The sequence below is a fragment of the Cupressus sempervirens genome, chromosome 10, assembly GCF_028749045.1.
Source record: "Cupressus sempervirens isolate cs-2001-9-10 chromosome 10, ASM2874904v1, whole genome shotgun sequence".
NCBI lineage: Eukaryota > Viridiplantae > Streptophyta > Pinopsida > Cupressales > Cupressaceae > Cupressus > Cupressus sempervirens.
The window spans coordinates 270960918-270975945 of record NC_143127.1 but is presented as its reverse complement, the minus strand read 5'-3'; positions in this window follow the sequence as shown (position 1 = coordinate 270975945).

The following is a 15028-nucleotide window of genomic DNA, read 5'->3' as shown; positions in this document are numbered from 1 at the left end:
GAGATGTAATCTATTTATGTTGGTTTTATGTATGTGATTTATTACTTCTGCTATTCTATCTCTTGTTGTTATTGCTTTCGCTATATTATCTGTTGTTGTTTATTATCTTTAAAAAAAATGTTTGAAAAACTTAGTGAAACTTTAGGTTAATCCCTTTTGGGTTCCCTGGTGGGGTGTTACATGAAGAGCAAAGAGAGAGAAAGGAAGGTAGGAGAGAGAAATAGAGGAAGGAGAAAGAGGGAGGAGAGGGAAAGATAAAGGAATGAAAGAGGAAGAGGAATACAAGAGAGAAAGAGAAAGAGAGGAGAGAGAAAGGGAGGAGAGAAGAAGAAAGGAGAGAGAAAGAGGAATGAAGGAGAGAAAGAGGAAGTGAGGAGAAAGAAAGAGAGGAGAGAGAAGACAGGAGAGAAGAAGAGAGGAGAGAGAAAGAGAAAATGATGCAAGGGGACAAAAGGAGAGAAAAAGGGAGGAGCTCGAGGATGAGAGGAGAGAAATCTAATTTTTTATATTTTTATATTTTCTAAGTTTAGGATTTACATTTTAGTTTATTTTGTGTGATGAGATTTTATTTTTTATTATTTTACCAAATGTTAATATTTTTGTTTTTATTGTTTTACCTTATGCTAATGTTTTGATTTTCTACATACAATTTATGTTCTTGCATTAAATACCTATAGTTTATGTCAATTCAATTTTCAACTGTACCCATAGTTTATGTCAATTCAACTATCAATTGAACCTATAGTTTATGCTTTCAAGTATTAATTAAACCTGTAATTTATAATTTTGTTAATATTTTCCTATTCTATGTTTGTATACTAAATTTATGAAAATAATAAATTTTAAAGTAAATGCAAGAAAATTCTAAATACTTATAATAAAAGTAATTAACAATGTACAAAAATAGACAAGAGCCTACAACACATCAGTAAATTGTGAGCCTCTCATCAGGAGGGTCTTGGGTTCAAATCTATTCGATATTAACAGATATTAATTATTAACCTAATAATTTTTTAAAAATAATAATGAATAATCTAGGATTTGACCAATTACCTATCAAAAAAATTAACGATGTACAAAAACAATAAAATAAATCTATTTTTTTAACAAAAAAACATAAAACAATGAAATGAAATAATAAAAGACAAGTAAACATACTTGGTACATAAAAAAAACTAAGCTGGGGTGGTCAGTAGGGTTCGACAAACTGAGCTCTTGTCCCCTTCCAATCGCTATGACATTTATACTCACAAATAAAAAGAATAAAAATGGATTTTAATTTTTTTAGCAATTGGATGCCCAATTTTAAACAAATTGAGCACCTGATTCATTCAAAATTAGGTGCATGATTTTTAGAACTGGGCTCCCGATTAGCTTTGGGAATTTCATGAATTGGGTGCCTGATTTTAAAAATCAGGCACTTGAGTTTTGAAAATGGATTGGTTTCCTGAAACTAATTGAGTGTTAGGTTTAAATAAATCATGTGCCTAATTCGTGAGAAGTCTCATCTTGCCCTACAAACTTTCATGAGTTTGAGACTCAACTTTGTACTCTTAGCCTCAATAAAGAGAATTGACAAACTTATATTCGCTGACAGTTAACAAGATGGATACTAACATACATAATGATCAACTACTCATAATTACAAATGATGGATATGTCGAGTATAGAGGAAGATGCATACAATCAATAAGGAGGAGGTGCGATGCTTATTTTTATAAAGAAGACAATTTCCCTATCTTTGTGACATCACAAATGAAAAACAATCCAACAAGAAGGTTGATAATTATCTAGAAAAAATACTTATTCCTAAGAGAAAATATCCCACACAAAGCCTATCAGTTTAATTATTATGATGATCAATTCGATGATGTCATTCTCCACATTGAGCATCCCCTAATACAACATGATAAATCATCATACATATGTTCAAATGCATCAAGTGAAATAGTACATCATGATACATGATACATGATACATAATACATAGGTTCTCCATATGCAAGTCCCTATCCCATGAGTTCTTAAACATCTGTCCATCTGCTACTCAAGACAAGAATGTAGGCTAGGCACTTTTATTTTAACAAACCACAAACTGGTTAGCTCCTCCTAGGCTCTTCCTAACATGAAGAGCATGTTGACCTCACTCAAAAAGCTTGTCAACTTGAAACTAGTGGACACGATGAATATGGTATAGTCATGCAATAAACTAAAAGTACATATGCCTAACATGTATAACATAGTCATAGACGCATTAGGGAGATGAGAGAAATAACCAATGCATAAAACATATGCTAAAATACCTTTGTTTAAAGCACTTTAAGTGAGATTTAAAACTGCCAAAAAGAAAGAAAAACACAAAATTTCCATTTCTACCCTTACGTGGTAATTCACATTCAACACTCCTCCCATAAAGGCTATAAGAAAATGCACACATACATGAAGAAAAGTAAAACAATCATGACAAATGCATTCTAATTGGATATAACATGTAAGCTTTGCCAACTACACTAATCTCACTGAACACATATGTGTGAAATAGTGCACATGAATCCTTAACCATTCGTAAACATCAAGTTTATTTTTTACAAATGTAGCATTCTTTATAAGACATTTGATATTGTTTAAAGAACGTGTTTATGATTTGTTTTGAATTTTTCTTAATAAGTATTCTCTTTTAGTCCCTTTCTATTTTATTGTATTTTGTTTTCATGTTTGGATTTGTGTTGAGGATTTAAGTTTTCTTTTTAATTTTAGTTCTTTTTAGTTTTTTCTTAAGAATTCAAAACCTTCATTTATTTAAGTCATGTTAATTGTTTCATAATAAATTTATATTTCAAAATTTAAAATTAGAAATTGAAGGGACACATGAGCAATACAGAAATTCAACCATATGTCATCAAGTCCTATTTAAATATAGACACATAAAAAATTGATATAATTCTTAAATATTGAATTTTTTTTTATGATTCTAAAAGTGATTAATAATTGAATACAAATTTATTGTCCAAAATTTATCTTCTTTTTTGTCATTTTTTCTATTTTTGTTATATAAAAATCAAATTCAATTTGTTCAGTATAATATTGTTGTTGGCATTAAGTTATTATTTCCATTAGTGACAACACTTGTCTATATCAGTATAGCTACCGAGCTTCATAGTTTACACCAAGCTTCACAGTTTACACCGAGCATCTCAGTATCTATCGAGCAGTCAGACTGTGTCATGGGAATCTAGTGTAAACCAAGCACTGAAAGTGTAATGTTTACTGAGTAATGAAAGTGTAATGTTTTTCGAGTAATGAAAGTGTAATGTTTACCGAGTGATGGAAGTGTAATGTTTACCGAGTGATGAAAGTGTAGTGTCTACCAAGTGAAATCAAGGTAAATGAAGGATTCAGTTCTTACCGAGTAACACTATATCTACCAAGTAACACTACATCTACCGAGTCACCAGTAGTTACCGAGTTCAGAACTACATCGAGTGATTAGTATGGACCGAGCCTTCACTTCTACCGAGTGCATGACGATGTCGAGTAATGCAATGGATGCTGAGTATCAAAAGGTCATTGAGTTAGTTCAGTGAACTCGAGTTATTTACTATTGGGCAGACTCAGTAATATTTTTTTCACTTGTGTTTTGGTCGACCTTGCAACTATAATTATTGGAATGATATATATGTAATGTATTATATCATTTACAATGTATGCATATGAGTATCAAGGAATGGACATGTAATGCTATGAGAAGAATAAATGCGAATTAGCAACATAGCAGAATATTCAGCAAGGTCTACAAGGAGCAGTAAAGATTCATCAGTCACAAGAGGTGATCTATACTTCAAGGATCTAATCAGCAATCAAGTTTGTAAGTAGATCCACTGTCTCATCCTAACAAGTGAATCAATTTTGTAAATCCTTTAACAAGGTAGACTTAACAGTCTTTGTATAAATCTCCTAACAGAGTGCATATTTTAGTGTATGTTTGTAAATCCTCTAACAAGGTGGACCTAGCAGTCCTTTGTGCTCCTAACAAGGCAGATCACCAGAAGTGGTCAATGTTAGCCTTAACAGGCCAACTTTATACTGCAGTATTGAAGTTTTGTGGATATCATCCCCACCCCAGTTTTACTTTCTATTTGGAAGGTTTCTGGGTTACCAAACCACTATGTACATGTGTTATGGATGTTTGATCTCTCATATATGCAATAGATTAGATGGATGAATGTTGAATAGTATATATGATTAAAGTGTTGAATTGTTTTAAAGTTTTGTAGTTACTAATTCACCCCTCCTCTCTCAGTAACCTGTCATATCTTGAATATTTCCAAAAATTGGTATTAGAGCTTTGTGGTTCTTAGGATAAAGTTTGACAGCTTGAGCAAACATCAAGGAAAATGGAGATATTCAGACTTGACAAGGCAATTGAAAATGAAAAGGTAGATCTAGAAATGGCCATGGCTCAACTCAAAGAAGCAAAGGAGCATCTTTTCCAATCCCTAAAAAGAAGGAAGGAACTTGCAAGACAAATGAATGACCATCAGTATGTTGAAGAAAAGGTTGAAGACCCTTTACCATCAAGCAATTCAGATAAAGCTAATGAGGCAATCAAGGAACTACTAGCAAAGAATGGCTCTCTGCAGGAAGAAGTAAGAAAGCTTAAAAGAGAACAAGAAATCCAATCAATCAGGCTATGTGAAGTTTTGGAACAGAGAAACAAGGCAAATGAAGACTTGGAGGCAAGAAATAATCAATCTAATCAACATGAAGATCTTATAGATCAACTATCTAATGCAAATGAAGAAATTATGAATCTGAGATGTGAAAATGAAAGCCTAAGGAATGATTTAATCACTAAAAGCCAAATCAATGAAAGCTTACAAAGTGACTTAAGATCTGAAAGACAAATCAATGAAAGTTTGCAAAATGACTTAAACACTGAAAAGAAAATCATCGAAAGAATGATGAAGTCTCAAGAAGATATGAATCAATTAAACCAACAAAATGAGCACAATCTTCATAGACAAAAGGGTAAAACAGAACTTGGATATAATGAAGAAGGTGAATCTTTCAAACAAGGTGCTCAAAGGAATCAAAAACTTACTTGCAATCACTGTGGTAAGTTAGGTCATACATCAAACAAATATTTTTTATTAGGAAAATAGGTTTTACAGGGATCCTGAAACCCAAAGTTTTACAGCAGAAAACAACTTAAAGCAAAAAAGACAGAAAAAAAGCTGCCTCAAAAGGCCAGAAACAAAAAGGCCCGAAGCCTGAGAAACAAAGGCTAGGAACAGAGCCTGGCAGGCAGAATAGTGTCCCTTATTTTCTATTGCCTTTAGGGTTTCTGCAGCATCACTTTCCTTCTGGTTGGCCTCTTCCTCCTGGACCGTGGGGAGGAAATGCATTTGGTCCCCCTGACTTTCCTAGATTCCAATCTCTTTCTGAGGATCTTCCCGGCTGGTTTCGTGCTCTGTACTCTGCTCCACGTTCCCCACAAGATCGACATTGGTCAAATAGTTCCCCAGATTAACAATGTTTTCATTCAAGGTATGGAGGGTATCCACAATCTGTTTAGTCACAACCTAGTGGACGGAATCCAGCCTTTGGACCTTCTGCTCGAGCCAGGTGATTCTGTCCTCCTAATTGTCTCTGGGGTCCTGGCTTCTGTCTTTTTCCTGGCTGCCCACCTAGTCTTTACTACCTCTGGCCTCATGATCCTTGACATTCCCCCTGTTGTTGGTCTGGTTGGACCTGTCCTTCAAAGTCCCAATTTCTTGAAAAAGCCACTTAATGGAGCGAAAATTGTCAATCAGGCTGTTATTTGCATTGTTGAGAAAGTTGAAACCTATTTCATGAACATTGTCAGAGAGAACCAAAAGAGTCGGGTCAAGGAGCTCGTCATAGTGGGTGCTACTGTCGAGATCCCCCAGCACCTGGATTTTAGCAGGTTCTCTAACAATGCCCATACTGACACTATCCATATTGAAATTGCTCTAGGATCTTCTCTTATTTTTCCTGATGGCCTCCCCCCCCTTTTCAACCATGATTTCTATCATCTCTTCTGGGGGCAAAATGGGGACCTCCAGGGGGCAGGTGGGCGCAGTAGGGCTGGCGGGAAAATCAATGTGGTCACTGAGATGATCATGGGTTGGGGTCTGGTCCAATTTTCTTTTCTTGGGGTTATCTTGGGTTACCAAGGGGGTCACCTCCTTCTTGTCATTATCTTTCTCCTTGTCATCTTCCAACTCACTTTCCTTCTCTGCCATCGAATCTGCCTCCTCCGACTCCGTATCTGACTCATCACTAGACTCCTTAGGATGAGGGGTAGGGGGGTTAGGGGGAGGGCACTTGGGGCTCTTCCTGCTAGGGAAGCGGGGAGAGGGATTGGCTTTTGGGGTTTCAGACTTGATAGATTTCACAACACGCACTTCCCCTGAGTCTGAGCTGGCAATGTCCTCCGAGGAGCCACCCGAAACCCCAATGGACTTGACTCTTTTCTAGGTTTTCAAAAACTCAAAAATGAGGAGCAGAAGATCTTCGTGAAGGGCGGGGTTCTTGATAAGACATTTCTTGTAACTCTCTATATTCTTAGTCATAGAAGTATAAATATAGAAAGGAAAGGAGATTTTCACTTTATCTCTAAAATGATTAAGCAGAACAAAATGATGGTTCCTGACTCTATCAAACCTGGGCTCCAAAGTGACATACTCTATGATGATCCTCAAAACAAGCCCCCAGAACTTCTTGATGGACTCAATGTCATAGTAGGTGTCAATCTTTACCAATTTGCTTTTCTCCTTGTCATTCTTGACGAAAGCGTTGACAGCATTGGCAGACATCTTCTTATCCCTGAAGAAGCTCATGCCTTCCTGGGAGAAGCCTGTCACCTCCGCAATGAGACCCTCTGTGATTTGGTGGGAGACACCATCAATTTTGACCTTTTCGTTGTGCCAGGTTTCAACCATAATCTTGGTAACCCCCACATCGAAACCATGGAGCCTCTCCATGAAGCTGGTTATGCCGCCCTTCTGGAGTTTTTTCCAAACCTTCCCTTTTTCTTTCCAGCTCTCTGTTTCTCCCCATGGCTCTCTTCTCATCCTTTCTCCCACCATTGCGATATTATGCCTCTTTAACCCTAAACCCTTAACAAAATTGCAGAGCTCAAAGATGAAAAAATTGCTAAGGACAAGAGCTTTAATGTGCGTGTTATTGGGTTTAACTCTAGCTTTCTTCTGCTCGTGTAATCCGTACACGTTATTATGAAACGGTGGGGGTTTTGCATAACTCCAAATGATTCCATTTTTAAAACATGATTTAGCATGTCTCATCATCATAAAAAGATTTTGAGTTGGTACCTTGAATTTTCTCCTTTCGAATGAGCTCCATAGCCGCCACCAGAAAATGATTATTGTTTCCCCACGTCATCACCGAATTGAATGTGACTGTTGTGTTAGCAAACCAATTAGCAACCACGTCGGCTTCACAGTAGACATGGTTGACGTGGTAATTTTTAAATTTTCTCAAGTCCATTTTTAGGTCCTCAATTATGCTTTCAATGGTCCATGATGGTTTGGTTACTCCTAAAATAAAATTTATTATATTTAGGGAGTCTCCTTCAAGCCACAGTTGTTCGATCCCTGAGTCCAGGGCCAACTTAACAGTGAGTCTGGCCGCATTGGCTTCAGCCAAATGGTTGGTTTGGTGACCAATAGGGGAGGAGATAGCAGCAATGCCCCCTCCCAAGCTGTTTCTTATGATTCCACCGCATCCAGCGGGACCAGGGTTCCCCTTAGCCTTCCATCGAAATTGGCTTTATGCCAATTTTCAGGGGGGAAGGACCAAGTAGCCTGTTGTCTTCTTTTGATCCTGTCTTCTTTCCTGGTCTTAATTTTCCCTCCATCCTTTATGTTTCCATCTCTAGTTGTGGAATAGTTCTCTTTCATGAGGCCATCAATTTTCTCTGCTATAATACCCTCAAGAGCTTCTCTGTCTCTGAATATCATGTTGTTGCGCTCCTTCTAGATTCCCTAGCAAAAGTGTGGGATAATCCAGGAACTCAAAATTTGGGATTCCAGGCCTTTGTGGTTGCTACTCCACTGTATGAAGAAATCTTGGATATTGGCTGGCGAGCACCAGTAGAAGTTCATATTGGAAGTCAGAAGACTCCACACTCTAGAGGAAAAGGGGCAGTGAATGAAAATGTGATTAACCGTTTCCAGGTCATGCTTACAGAGGCAGCATCTGCTGGGAATAATTTGGCCTCTCTTGGCTAAATTATCCAGGGTAAGGATTTTGTCTTGCAAGAGGAGCCAAACAAAAATGTTTATTTTGGGTGTTAATCTAGGGGTCCAGGCCTTGGCCCAAATAGGTTTCTCCCCTATGCCCACAAGGGAAAGATAGCCTGAGGCTACAGTATAATGGCCTCCAGAAGAGTCTCCCCAGACTAAGGCATTGCCTATCTGGTTGATGTTGATAGCATTCAAAGAGGCCATCAAAGGCTCGAGATCTCGTGAAAGCTTCACCATATTGTGCCATTCATTCCCATTTCTATAGTTCCTAACCAACATACCATATTTGCCTATTGCCTGATCAGCCCACCTGCCGAATGAAGGATGGTTATTGAGAGGTTCCTAAAAAAGCCAGTTGTCCTGCCAAAAAAGGATTTTGTCTCCCATTCCAGCTTTCCATTTGGCCTAGGATTTAGCAAGAGGAAAGGCCTTCAAGATACCATTCCAAATGTTAGAACCCAACGGCAGCTCGGCCCCCTGGAAAATGGAGGAGAGAGACATGCCTCCCAGGTACTTCTCAGCCAAGATGTCCCTCCAAACCCCTGTGCCTTGAAAGATGCTCCAAGGGAGTTTAGCTAAGAGGGATTGATTGAGGTGAGAAATTTTCCTGATTCCAAGACCTCTCTGGCTTTTGAGCAAGCAAACCTGGTCCCAGGCTACCAGGTGGTATCTCTTGTGGTCATCAGTTCCAGTCTAGAGAAAGTCCCTCTGAATCCTCTCCATTATGTCCGCAAACTTAACTAGAATCCCAAAGAGACTGAGGGCATAGGTGGGGAGGTTCTGGAGAATAGAGTTAACCAGGGTGCATTTAGTTGCCTGACTGAGGGTGACCCCTTTCCAACCAACAAGTTTCTTGATGAAGTTGTCGATAATGCTTTTCCAAAAGGAGTCTGTGGGTTTGGAGCCCAAAGCAAGCCCAAGATAAGTTGTCGGCAGGGACCCAATGCCACAACCCAGAATTTGAGCAATTTTCCTCTGCCTCTCCAGAGGAGTGTTGAGGAAGAAGACAGAGCTCTTGTCTAAGTTAATAGCTTGTCCAGTACCCCTCTGATGTAGGAATTAAGAATGCTTTTGAAGGTCCTGGCCTCTCGAACTGAAGCTTCACCCCCAAAAATCGTGTCATCCACAAATTGTTTATGAGTGAAAGTGGATGGACCCGAAGAAGGCCTCAAACCCACTAAACACTTGTCCCTGATCTTCTTCTGGATGAGTCTACCAAGGCATTCCGCCATGATAACAAATAGGACCGGAGAGATGGGGTCTCCTTGCCTTAGACCCCTAGAGGGGGAGAAGAAAGGAGAGGGGTGGTCATTGACCAGAACCAACAAAGATGGAGAAGATACAAGCTGGGAGATGAGCTTGCAAACCTGATCATTGAGGCCAAAGGCATGAAGAACAGCAAAGAGGAACTTCCAGTCAACCCTATCGTAAGATTTTGACAGGTCCAGCTTAAGAAGGAAGCCTTCCTTTTTGCACGCCTCAAGAGAGTGGATAACCTCATGAACTGAAACAATAGAATCAAGGATCTGCCTGCCTGGGACAAAGTCGATTTGCTAAGGAGAGATAATCAGAGGGAGAACTCTGAGGAGCCTAGAAGTGAGAACCTTGGCAATGATCTTATAGAAGGAATTGCAGAGGCTAATGGGCCTGAATTTATCCAAAGAATCAGCACCCGGGATTTTAGGGATGAGGACTAGAAAGGTAGCATTAAGTTCTTTAAGCAAATTCCTGGCTCCAAAGAACTCCTGAACTGCTTTAACCACATCCTTTTTCACTACATTCCAAAAGATCTGAAAGAAAAAAATTGGGAAACCATCCGGGCTAGGAGCTTTATCCCCTGGGAGAGAGAAGAGGGCCTGATGGATTTCCTCCAAGGAGGGGATTGCCTTCAGCATGGAGTTGTGGTGAACTTGAACAATGGGGGGAATGGTCGCTAGGATTTCCTCTTATTCAGACCCAGAGAAGGAAGGATCAACTGAGAGGAGAGATGAGAAGTAGCAGACAGCTTCCTTCTCAATTTCATCCTCTTTGGTAACCTGAACCTGGCCCTTAACAATGTTGGTTGTTCTATTATTAGCCTGGTGCTTAAGGGTGGTCAGGTGAAAAAATCTGGTGTTCTGGTCTCCTTCTTTCAACCAACTGACTCTTGATCTTTGTTTCCAGAAAAGCTCTTCCTTAGATATGATGTTGTGCAGATCCAAAAGGATGGCCTTTTCTTGTTGGCTATTATGAGCATTGTATCCTGAATGTTGGATTTCATCCTGAATAGAAGAGAGTTGATCAAATATCTCATCTTTCTCCTGGAAGATGTGGCCAAAGTCAGTTCTATTCCATGATTTGATGTTTCTTTTCACATTTTTCAGCTTCTAGGCAACTCTGTACATTGCAGTGCCTTCAACCTCAATGCTCCACCAATGGGAAATATTACCTTCCAGCGCAGGGTGTGAGAGCCACATTTTCTCAAAGCAAAAAGGGAAGGCCTTGTTGTTGGAAAGGGGGGAGGCAGAAAGAGAAATCAGGGAATGATCAGAGCCCACCCTAGGGAGGAGGGATAATCTACAGGAGCGGGAGAGGAGCCATTCGGGGGAGATGAGGGCTCTATCAAGACAAACCTGAATACTATCACCCCCGATTCTTCTATTAGACCAAGTGAAGCTGCCACCTTGAAGGTCCAAATCCAGGAAGGCAAGATGTTGAATGAACAAAGCAAGGTCGCGTTTACTATCCTAATCCGGGGCATGACCCCCCCTTTTGTTTGCATCAGATAGAGGCGAGTTGAAGTCCCCCATTATAATCCCTTTATTCAAGTTACAATTAGATAAGATGCCAAGGAGCTTGGTCCAAAAGCAATTCCTTTCTTTCTTGGTATTGGGGGCATACAGGTTAAGGATTAGCCAAGATTCATTGCTTTGGATGTGAAAAAATTTACAAAGAAGAGCATTAGTAGAGCTGTAAAGAGTAGTTAACTTGAAAGCTCTGGTATTATACAAGGTTAGGACACCACCTGAAGCTCCATCTGAATTAGAAGCTTTGCAGCAAAAAGTTTTACTAAAAGATATCCTTCTTACCAGGTCCCTTTTCATCTTAGTTTCCTGTAACATCAGAAAGTCAGGTCTTTGGTCTCTAATCATATTTCTAATGAGTTCCTGTTTGTGAGCCCCATTAAGGCCCCTTATGTTCCATGAAATAACTTTCATTTCTTACTTCCTGAGAAATCCTTGATGGACCTCTGGCTTCCATCTGCCAAGTTCCTTCTTGTTTCTTCTTGCAGAATCTGATTTAAGTTCTTTCTTCCTGCTCCCTTGGGGGGGACCCAATATCAGCTTTAACCCTACTTCTGGTTGAAGTAGGAGATAGGGGGGGGGGAAGTTTTTATCTGGTTCTTCTTTTTCTTCTTCACCATGCACCAATCATCAAGGCTATCCGTCGCACTGTTATCTAACCTATCTTCCCATAGGGTGAGTTGTGTTGGATCAGTGTTCTTAATAAGGAGATGAAGCTTGGCCTCAATTCCTATAGGGGCATAAGAATCTCCCCCCTTGCCAGTGATGACCCCCGAAGAAGCCGGAGTGTCCTTAAGGGGAAGACACTTAGCTTGGCTATCCTTTTCCCGGGCTAGGGATTCCCGTTCCAGGCGATTCAGCATTATAGCTCCCAAAAGAGGGACTTCCTCCATTGCGGGAGAAGACTGCACTATAGTTTCCAGAGGGAGATTCTGCTCCACAATGGGACCCGTGGGTATGGAGGGGGAGCTTACCTGCAAATTTGGGTCCTCCAATAGGTTTGAGATTGTCTTTTCCAAAACAGGGCCCTGTTCAAGGGGGGGGGGGGACTAGCATTCTCCTTAGGGGGATCCTTCTGAATAGTGTCCTTCACTGCTGTGTCTTTTAGGCTAACAGCCTTTCTCCCCTGCGCCACAGAAAGTTTGCGCCTCCAAAGCAGCTTCATCTTTCCCTTTCCAGAAGGGCATGTAGCGAGCTTCATGGTATGATCAGGGATGACTAGTTTCTTGATCTTCTTCTTTGCCTCATTGGGGCACTGGTGGGCCTTATGACCAGCCTTCAGGCAGAGGAAGCACGCAAAGGGGATTGTTTCATAGATAATTTTCTGGTTGTGCACTCCAAGTTTGGAATGAAGTTCAACGAACTCAGGCATGTCTGTTCCATCTCTCACCCCAATGCAGATGCATGCAAAATTGAGGCGACGCTTGGAAGCAGTAATCGGATCCGTTGAGAGGAGTTCCCCAAAGGTCCTAGCAATTCCCCCAAAGACGTCCTCATTCTAGTATTCAAGTGGCAGTTCTGGCAGTCGTACCCACATAGGAGCTTGGGCGAAAAAAGAATCATTCAAGCTCATGCTAGATGACCACTCTTGGAGCACAAGGGAAGAACGACCCATGGCCCATTGCCCTTTACTCAGAATGCTAGCAAGGTCTTCTGAGCAAGTGAAATCGAAAGACATAAAGCCTTTCGCCATAGCCGTGACCGAGACCTGGCCCTTGAGAGCCCATGAGCTGCCTAACTTCGTCAATGCTCGGTCTAGGCCCCAGAAATTTCCCAACCAAAGTAGAAGCCATAGTTTGAATATTGTGGTCCATAATCTCATCCGGGATGGCTATCGCACAAGAACCTATCACTGAATTCTGAATAATTTTAACAGGCGGGAAAGAGGACTTACCAGAAGGTTTAACCCCGAAAAGTGAGGACCATTTTGTAGTTCCTTGCACGTTTGTTTTGGAAACCAAAGGAGACTTGGCTGCTTCCTTGATTAGGATAGCTAGACCCCCAACCGCGCTTTCCGACCTATCTCTAGTGCTAGGAGCAGCCAGATAGCCTCCATCTTGCTATCCGTTCTCCAGTCCAGGGACCCGAAACAGACCATCCAAGGAACTCCCGCTCTTGCATGAATTCGAATTTTGAAAACACCCGCTCCCATCGCTATCGCTTCCCATTTTTTATTCTATGATGTGGTGAGATTACATCAAACAAATGTTGGAATAATGGAAAAGCAAAATTCAATAGAAAATGCTACAACTGCAGTCAACATGGTCATAAAGCTAATGAATGCAAGGAGAAACCAAAATTTGAAGGCAATTGTCACAAATGCAAGAAGCATGGTCACAAGGCATTCCAATGCAGATCAAAATCATTCAATCCAGCTGAATAACTTGTTAAGGAAATCTTTGGATGGGATTACAATACCTGGTGTAGATGTCATTATTGTGGAGAATATGGACACATTGGCAAAGACTGCACAAGGCATCACTTGAGAAAAATAGATACAATAGTAAGATGTTATACATGCACCAAACCTGGTCCTATAGCCAAGAATTGCATGAATATAGGAAGAATTGAAGATGAAAAGAAAGTTAAAGTTGATAACATTCGGAAGTAGATGAGGCAACAGTGGATTCCTAAATCTATCGAGCAGAATAGTTCAAATGACGACAATGTCACTCAAGAAGTGGGTGACTCCACCATTTCCAATTAGATTCATAAAGGGGGATCTGGCATTGTATCATCAAGCTATATCTAGAACAGTTCCAAATGAAAGAAAGCAAAAGATCCAATCAGTATTTCAGATACAAAGGGTCGCAAGAAATCAGGTCATACCGAGCAAGGTCAGGAGTAACTAAAGTTTTGTTCAATCACTGAGTTGCAAGCTTCTACCGAGCAAGTGAATGACAGCCTATCAAGCACTATGTCATCTCAGTTACTTTCATACCGAGCATTAATGACAAAAAAATTTCATCAAAAAGGCAGAATTTGATTTCATTCTTCATCGTGATTACAGAGCTAAGAGATTTCCAAGTGCACTCAAGCAAATTCCAAGCGATTTCAAGCAATTTTCAAATGGAGAATTTGTTCAAAAAATTTCTTACACCTACCGAGCAGCGATGGCATCCGAGAGTCGCAGCAGCAACAAGGAAAAGAAGGGTTCGGAGATGCTGGTAAAGGGTGTAGAATGGAAAGCACCTAACTTCAAAAATTTTCCTGCCATTGCATAATCTCTTGACCCTAATGGAGCTCAATCCCAAATTCCACCAAAGGTACTCCTCATAAATGATATTCGTACACATTTTAAATATTTTGTTCAAGAGCTTGGAAACTTAGAAATGGACAATGCCCTAGGAGAAATGAGTGTTGATGGCTCTTTAAAACCCGAGCATAAGCATCTAGAGACCAAAGAATTAACCCATATCTCGCATATGCCAAGAAGTTTCCAAATTAAGTGGATCAGGTACATACTCGGTCGTGTTCACAATGGGAAACTATGGTTAGAGCAGCCAGTGTTAATCACCAAGAAGATGATTCATAAGATTACTGGTCTCCATACTCAGCAAAGCCAAATCTACCAAAACCCTAGGTCGGGAGGAGTTACAAAAGAAAACCCTAGCTGAATGGGATGGTAGAGGTTTGAAGGTTAGCACTGTTACTGATGTTGAATTAAGGTTTGGCATTCACGTTATTGCTCACAAGATTTATAGCTCTACTCGTTTGAACAATATGCCCTGTGAGGCCATGGATTTGACATTCAAGATTATGAAGAAAAATCTAGAATTTGACCTATCAGAATTGTTGTTGAAACAATTGAACAAGAATATGGACAACTTAAGGACCTCAAAGAATAATCCCTGCAAATTTGGCTCCTTGTTAACTTGTTTATTTTTCTATGTTCAAAAATTCTTTCCATCAAAGGGCTCAGTTGTATGGAGAAAAGACACCCCAATTCTATATTAGA